We start from the raw sequence: 7,233 nt of genomic DNA on the forward strand, positions 1-7,233 counted from the left end.
GGGATGAGGCAATGATGTGAAGGGGTACTCCATGCATTTGGCTGAATCCCAATTTGCAGGATTGGATTTTACCTCCCTGGAATCTCCCTGCAATTCCTCTTGGATCGAGTGTCCTTGGCTTCCTGTCCTAAACTGCTGGAGGGTGAGTATCGGGCAGCTGTGAAACATCTGCCACCACATTCCACCTTCATTAGAGAGGTGGACAAAGTGATATATGTGTGAATTTTTCCAATGGTGTGTGTGTTTGTGTGCACTTGTATAAAATTTCATTTTTAAGGCCCTTTCTGGAGTCCCGGGGATGAAGAGCAGCATGGAGTTGAAGCTATCATTATTACAGCGAGACCCTCGTATTACTTTGGCAGATATAATGTTTCCCAGGCATATGACGTTTTTCATTTAAAGAGGCAGCCTAGAGCACATTCCAATTTGAAAGATTTTCCTTTCTGGATGGTGGTTTCCCCCTCCAAGTCCTTGGGAAAATGTTGCCACATTTTTCACCCAAATGATTTGACTTTCTGGAAAAGAACGTATAGAGCTCTTGTAAAGATTTAATTTTTATGAGTTCTCACTAATTCTTTCCGGAAAACAGATCACTACTGAAAGCAACTCTATGGAGTGTAGAACCCCAGCAGGAAGCGGGAGGCCAGGACTGAGGGTGCTGAGTTCCTGCTTGGTGGTGGTATTGGTGGTGCATTGTGGGCTGTGGAACTCAGGGCCAGAGGGAAGACTGTGTCTCCAGCAGACTCAGTTTGAATTTTTGACTCCATCTGTTCTTAGTTGTGTGTCCTTGGGCATTTAATCTCATCACTGAAAGCAGGACCACAATTCTTGATCTACAGGATTAAATAAAATAGTGTATATCAGTGGTTCTCAACTGGGACCATATTGCCCCCCCCCCAGGGGACATTTGGCAATGTTTGGAGACATTCTTGTTTGTCACAGCTGGGGTGTGTGTGTGTGTGTGTGTGTGTGTGTGTGTGTGTGTGTGTGTGCTACTGGCATCTAGTGGATAGAATCCAGAGGTGGGGCATCCTGCAATGCACAGGAGAGCCCCCTCCCCCACAACAAAGAATCCATGGACCCAGAATGCCAACAGTGCCGAGGTTGGGAAACCCTCGTGTACGTGAGCACATGGGTCAGAGCTGTCACTTAGCAGATCTTTTCTCCCTTCCCTCTTTCCTTTGATCCATAATTTCCTTCCCGAGCCTTCTCGCTGCTGAGGCCTCCTTGGAATTTTAGAGGTTTCGTTGGTTGGTTCATGCTCTCATCTCCAGAGTGGCTATTTTAAATCTCTTCACTCTTGTCAGACCTCATATCCCACCAACTCTTCCCACTCACTCTGAGCAGATGACAAACCTGCAGGGAAAATACATTAATGAGAATTCATTCAACTCTTGGCTCCCAAACCTACTGACCTACCTTACCTGTACCTTGGAGGCAGACACTGCTATTTCCAAATGAAAGTCACCCCTTTCTTCTTTGCCATTGGAGTCTTAATTTTGCCTGGGTGGAGATGCTTTCAGCTCTGGGAAATGGGTCCAGCCTTGCCTGGGGTTAACTCCTAAGTCCCAGTTATAGGTAATATGATGTCTCAAGAAGTCTTCTGGAGGGCTTCTAGGATATATTTTTCTTTGTTTTAAGAGGGAGTTAATGTGAGGAGAAACTCTGCCCCTCACCAACCCCTGCTTCCTGACTGTGAATTGGTCATTTAAGGATGTAATGCTTACAGCTACTGCAGCCATCTTGCAACCATGAGGCAAATCACAGAGTTATTAGTTCTGATCCCCGGCACTGTTGAGCTCCTTAACTGATGATAGTGAAAAGCTACCTTGTGACTTGTAAAATTTGAGTTCAAATCACAGTCCTGGAGGATTTACCGTTACTTGAGCCTGAACGATATTTCTAACTGCTGCAGCATCTTCTTTCATTTTTGTTCCAGTGAAATACCTCCTGGATTCTATCTCCATCCATTTCCTTCAAGACTCTCCTCTATCATGATTTCCCTCCTCTCTTCTGTATATTTTTTTAACCTTTTCTTCCCATTGTTTTTTTCTTACGAATGTTAAGACATGCCTGAGACTCTCCCACCTTAAAAAAAATAATCATTCTCAAAATCCTCCCTGTACTCATCCCTGTCCAGGTGCTTCCTTATTTTTCATCTTAACTGTCATAGTAAGTTCCTGGTAAGTTTTGCCCGCACTTGCTGTCTCCTTCCCCACCATCTCTCACCTGCCTCTCAGCACCGGCAATCTGGATTCCCCTGGAATTTGCCCAGTTACCAAGACTTCCACTTCGCCCTCTCCAATAAATACTTCTAAAGTCTTATCTCACCCTCTCCCTTCCTGGCTTCTGTCACGCTGTACCCTCGGTGGGGCTGTCTCCTGCCTCTCCGGCTGACTGGCAGCCTCCTGAGTTGAGTCCCTTCTTCTGCCCACCTCTTAGGGGGTTCTCTGCCAGCTCTCCTCTCCCCCTCTTTGTTCTTACTCTCTGGGAGGTCTTGTCACTAGCCCAGCAGCCACTTATCATCTAGATACTCCCAAACTTCTGTCTCCAATCTAGAATTTTCCTGATTTGGGATCCACATCTTCATCTGCTCTTGGACAACTATACTCGGATATATCCCAAGAACCTCAGTCTTGACATACCCAAAATTAATTTCAGTATCTCCCCTCAAAACCTCGTATCAGTCGCTGGCACCACCTTTTACCTAACTGCCTAAGGCGGACACCCGGGGACCACTGCAGATATCTTTCCTTTGTCACCTGTCCTTCAATCTTTCATGAATGCTGTGAGTCACATTCTCTAAACCTCTCTCTGCTTCCCCCGATCTCCTATAGTCTCTCCCTTAGTTAGTTTCCTGTAAGTCTTTCCTGGCTTGTTTCCTCATCTCTAGCTTGCCCTCCTCCAACCCATTCTGCTTTCTCAAAGTGCGAATCTGATGTATGTTGGTTTGTATGGTATGGTCCAAATTCATTACCGTAATTTATGAGCTCTGTCTTCTGGTCACTTCTTCCCTTGTACTCTCTGAGAAAGTGTAGGCATCAGTCTATAGGAAGTTTATAGAAACTTCCACCTCCACCCCCTCTGCCCCACCCCACCCCAGCCTGGATGACTCTACTTGTCTCAGAAAGCTGCCACCTGATTTTAACACACCTGCCTGGATTAGGAGCCACTCCCATGTGCCCCACCGCTCACCTTGGAGCCCCGAGCCCACTGAATTCGAGTCAATACTTTATGTGTCTGTATCCCTGTTAAACCATTAAGCTCCATGAGCGCAGGCTTTGTGGGACTTGGTCACCATTCATAGATGCTCACTGAATGTTTGTGGAGTGATAAGAATAACAGGATGAGTAAGCAATTATGGACATGTCAAGGGTCCTCCTTTGTACCATGTGGGTGACTTCTCCCTCTGCCAATGGCAGACTCTTTCCCTCCTTTTCCACATCTCCCTTCCGTGCCCTATTTTCAGCCCATCTCCTTCTAAAGTCCACAGGCAGTCTCTGCCCACTTTCGGGTTTGTAATCTTACCAAGTTTCATCTAATCCTCAAGGCAATGGTGAGGCAGCATTATTACTTTCAGTGTAGGGATAAAGTTGAGAGAGGTGAAGTACACTTGCAAAGGTCACACAGCTGAGAGTGACAAAGCCAGGGCTCACATGCTTTGTCCTTCAAGTCCGGTGCTCCCCGGACCACAGTAATCTCGCGGGACTGTCTTAGAGAGGTGTTTCCTTTACAGTACCGTTTAGCTGTTCGTGGGAATTCATTGTATCCTGCTATCCTGAGTGTTGAGAAAACCGAACTGGTCTTTCTGTAACTATTATGTTCTCAGGAAATGCTTGTTGGTTGGTTAGCTGACAATTCCAGCTTAGAGTCGTGGGCAGGTTCTGGGCAGAGGGTCAGGCAAGAGGAGTGTTCTTTAGGGCTGATGCCAGGACTCCGCTCTTCATCCTTGCAAGAGGGAAAGCTCGTCTCTCACCTCAAACTCCATTGCCAGCATGAAATGGGAGCATAATAAAGGCTAGTTTCCATCCCTCTGGCTCTCAAGGACTTTGATGAAATCCCTCTTAAGACCTGCTTTCCTGAAATCTGCATGGCCTAGGAAGTTAACTTCCGACTTGGTGTTTGTGAAGCTTTGGTCATGATTAGGTGTTCTGTGAATGGAGCCCTAGGACTGCTAAACATCGCAAGCGGTGGCCCAGTCAGTGTCTTGGGGGTCCTGGAGGAGAACATCTCCAGCATTTGGATTCCACAAGATCCCCTTGAGAAATATAATACTACCCTATCTGTCATCACTGCCTTTCAAGGAAAAGCTACAGTTGATTTCCTTCTTAGTATTCATTTGTCCATTTATTTATTCACCCAATACATATATTTGAAAACAATGACAGGCTTTGCAATGTCCATGGGGAATACAGTTCACAAACAATTACAACGACTGGAAAAATTCTGGGGGTGGGGTGTTAGGAAAGGCTCTGTGGAGGAAGGAATGACCTGGGAGATAAGAAGATGTTATCCAGGTGCAGTGTGGGATGTCCTGTGCCAGGCACTGGAAGGGGATGTGAGAGAGACCCAGGCCTCATTCCCTGCCTTTCAGAAACTGAAAATTAAGTTAAAAGGGCAAGGAGGCCTCCTATGATATGGTTAAGAAACACTGTTGAGTGGTTGCTATTAAGCGTCCAAATGCATGAAATAGATTTTAAATTCTGGTAAGGTGAGGTCACGGGATTTCAGCGAGCTGGGAAATGGGAGAGATTTTGGTTTGGTGAAGAGGAGAAGGCTCAGGATGACAGCCTCACCACCTCAGGCTAGAGGAAGTGAGTTCCCCATCAGCAGAGGCATTCAAGCAGGTCCAGAGGACCACTTACGGATAAGGCTGGGTGGTCAGGGAAGGTGACAGAAATTATATGCAGGGGAGACCAGTGTATTCTGAACTCCAGCTGTTCAAATGCCTCTCATAATTTTTGCTCTACCTCAACTCCAATTGTGTTGTTATATAGTGACTGTTTTAATTAAAGAGATATATTTAAAAGGAAGCTAGTGAAGATCTACATTTACAATATAAATTGCCTCTCGCATTTATTAAGTAAAAGTGGCAAGATATAAAAGTATGATGGACCCCATCACTGGTATAAAAGATATATATAGATATATATGTATATACATATATATCTATATAATATCTATTACCCCCCCACACACACCCCGCCCATAAACTAGAAAGCATAAAATAAGCTGGTAATGCTGATTGCCTCTGGAAAAGGAGGCTGACAGACCAGAGCACACATTATACATTCAAAGAAAAGAAATGAATGATGGGGTGCCTAGTGGCAAGTTGGTTGAGCACCCGACTCTTGGTTTTGGCTCAGGTTGTGATCTCAGGGTTCTGAGATGGAGCCCCATGTCGGGCTCTGCGCTCGGCATGGGGTCTGCTTTAGAGTCTCCCTTTGCCCCTCCCCGCCCCCGCTCTCGCTCGCTCCCAAATAAATAAATAAATAAATAAATCTTTAAAAAAAGAAATGAATGAAAATCATTTTAAAAAGCAATGTCAATTATGTTGCCATTTTGATGAATGTGGGCTATATATCCATAGAAAGAAGATTTGAGGAGTAGACACCAAGAGGCTACCTTTCTTTCTTTTTCTGTATTTTCTAAAATTTCTCCAGGGAACATGTACATGGTTTTTGATTTGAAACCTGTGCTAAATGACACTACTGGGTAAGGAAGAATAAAGCAGACAGGTATAAGAGGTAGGAGGAAACAGCAAGAGCTACCCACACACTTAGAGAGTAGAGGTGGGAGGGAAAATCATGGTTGCAGCCTGATTGGAAAGGTTGGAGCAGGCACTGGGTGGGAAGGATCCAAGCACGGTGTCAGAGTCGGACTTCGATGTCCTACAGTGAAAGGTTGTGGGTTACGGAGTGGCTTTGGCTAGAGAAGGGGTCTGAGGGCTGAGAGCCGAGTCGTGGGAAGGGAATGGGGAGGCTGGAGGAGGCAGAGGGCAAAGAGTCAAGATTGAGGCAAGGTGGTGGTGACGGGGTGCCAAGAAGTTGACAGGGCCACTGTGTCCCCCAGTCCTAGGGGGTACCTTTTCGTTTGCCATTATACGCACAACCTCAATCGCTGGGCATGGCAGCCCTGCTTGGGACTCAGGAGGGGTGTGCTGGGCAGGGTGAGGGAAGGCTTAAGGGTGACCCAGAAATGAAGGGTCCTGCATTGGGACCCTGCATTAGATAATGACAGGGGCCAGTGGCCAGTCTGGGAGCATCTGGCTTGAGCAAGCTTGTGTCCTAACTGGGGGGGGTTGTGTGGGCTGTCTTCCCGATGAACACAGGAAGATGTGGGAGGCATGGGGTGCCTGCCGGTCAGCACCTGACAAATGTGGCCCCTGTTATCTATGCATCACTTAATCCTTCCTGTTCCAAGGGTAGTGGGCAAGCCACACTTTATGAAACGCTGGCTGGGGTCAAGTTTGGACAAGAGGGTCTGGAGGTGACAGAGCACCCGTAGATGTAGGATTCCGGGCAACTAGGGAAAGCCCTCATGAACTGGAGTAGTTGAGGTGAAGGAGGGCCTGTGAAGGAGGTTTCTGGAGATAGAGACAACAAGAGTGAACAAAGTCTAGGGCAGGTAGGGCAACCGCTACAATTTGATTTACTGAATAAATGCGTGATGCCCTGGTGTGAAGGGTGTGGGCAGCAGAGAGGACAAGAACATGGTCATCCTTCCTCTTTTTCTCATAGTGAATGGAAGGGGGTCCCACTTAAGTGGAATTTCATAAAATCAACTTGGTCTTCCACCCTGCCCCAGACCACTGAAAATTCCAGTTAATATAAGGCATCGCTCTCAGCCTTATCGGTGTCTTTGGAAATGAAGTCAAGGCCTTTTAGAAACCTTAAATTTGAGGTTCTAAAAACATTCTTTTCCATAGTGCTGCAAACCTAACCCCATGTTTATCTCTCTGTTTGGGATTCCATCAGAGATGGGTGTTTCGTCCTCCTTTCAGACGAGACAACAGGAAGACACATTTTCCTTTTTCCTAATTTCCTTTAGAAGAAAATGACATTTGCCTATACAGTTCTATTTTTTTTTCCTTTTGGTTTTTAATTATAAAAAGCTTCTCGCCGCTGATTTATTATATAGGGAACAAATTGTTTCTTTGAGACCCACTGCACTGTAATTACTTGAGTTAGCACTGCAGGTATCCTTGCAGGGGCCAGCAGTCAATTTTGACTC

Source organism: Eumetopias jubatus, unplaced genomic scaffold (assembly GCF_037043125.1).
Source record: "Eumetopias jubatus isolate StellerSeaLion01/CBP00866 unplaced genomic scaffold, mEumJub1_p1.0 scaffold_3, whole genome shotgun sequence".
NCBI lineage: Eukaryota > Metazoa > Chordata > Mammalia > Carnivora > Otariidae > Eumetopias > Eumetopias jubatus.